Below are 1,350 nucleotides of genomic sequence, written 5' to 3' on the forward strand. Positions count from 1 at the left end.
GATTTATATTATAAATGATAAATTTCTCTTCTCTTCTCCAAGACAAAGAAACACAAACTTTGTTAATTCAAACCTGTCAAAATTTAAGTACCAAATACCTCAGTATTAATTTGTTGACTTTAAATGTAATTTATATGACACTGATTTASTTACAATAACTAGAAGATTAAAACAGTCAGGATAAAATCTTTAGAAATAAGGTCAAAGGAACAAATATGTCAATAAACTGGATATGAATTAAAAATACAATATTTTATTAAAACTGTTCAAATTAAAAAGAAAGAGGGAACATATTAAACAGGAGAACAGAATAACACCATTTATGGAGCACAACGACTTAAAGAAATGTTTCTCTTCTGTTGATTGTAAAACGATGGGATTATAAACTGAAMGAGAAAAGAAAGTGGAGGAAAAGGTTTCGGCGTCCTCCTGTGTCACCGCAGAGAGGCCCTCCTCCTCTCACAGATCCTCCTCAGCTGACTGGAGCACCTGGAGGAGAACCAGCTCCTCCTGTAGTCGTCTCCTGGGGTGAGTCGAGCGCACAGCCCCTCCCGTGTCATCTGCCTCCTGTTCCCAAAACCTGCAGAGAAAAGAACAACAATAAAACAAGTCCCAATATAATTTAATCTGTCACCATGGCTATATTATGTAATTAAAGCAGGCTCCCATTGGTTTATAATCCCACAAATGGCTGCATTTACTATAGATGGTCAAAGTCAACATAAGTTTCATTTTACTTGGTCAACTCTCATTTCATTTGAATAAGTGACCAAATAATAAAAATGGTAAATTTAGTATATATAAAATTTAAAAACATTTATACTTTAATTGTTTTTATCTCCAGTTTTCACATAGAAATATAAACTTATTAAGAGCGTAAAGCCCCAAGCTGTTGACCTGACAGGTCAACATGTGATCAAACCGTCATAGAGATCAGTGACTTCTGGCTCGTTGCCCTGCTCGACCCCGATGAACCCTTCTCATGTCTCCTTCTCCTCTTCAGTCATGTCACCACGCTCACCGGGGTCCTTCCTCCATTCTGGCGCCGTTGCTCCACCGCCAGGCCCCGTCTGCGCTGCTGCTCCTCAGGCCGAGCCGGTACGAGTCGCCCTGGCTCAGACTCTGAGCCGTTTTATACAGAAACACCTGAGGGACRTGTGGGAAAGTGTTTAATTACTCCATTTATCCTGCAGTTTTGTGTTTGTTGATCCAGGACTGAACCATGAACGACCTCAAACAGCTCTGCTCCTTCAGACATTGTGAATCTATTTTAAAGTGTTCTCACGTATCTCTTGTATATATTTGGCAACATGTGGCTCCTTATGGAGAGCCCTGTTATTCAAAATAAAT

Source organism: Austrofundulus limnaeus, unplaced genomic scaffold, assembly GCF_001266775.1.
Source record: "Austrofundulus limnaeus strain Quisiro unplaced genomic scaffold, Austrofundulus_limnaeus-1.0 Scaffold79, whole genome shotgun sequence".
Lineage (NCBI taxonomy): Eukaryota > Metazoa > Chordata > Actinopteri > Cyprinodontiformes > Rivulidae > Austrofundulus > Austrofundulus limnaeus.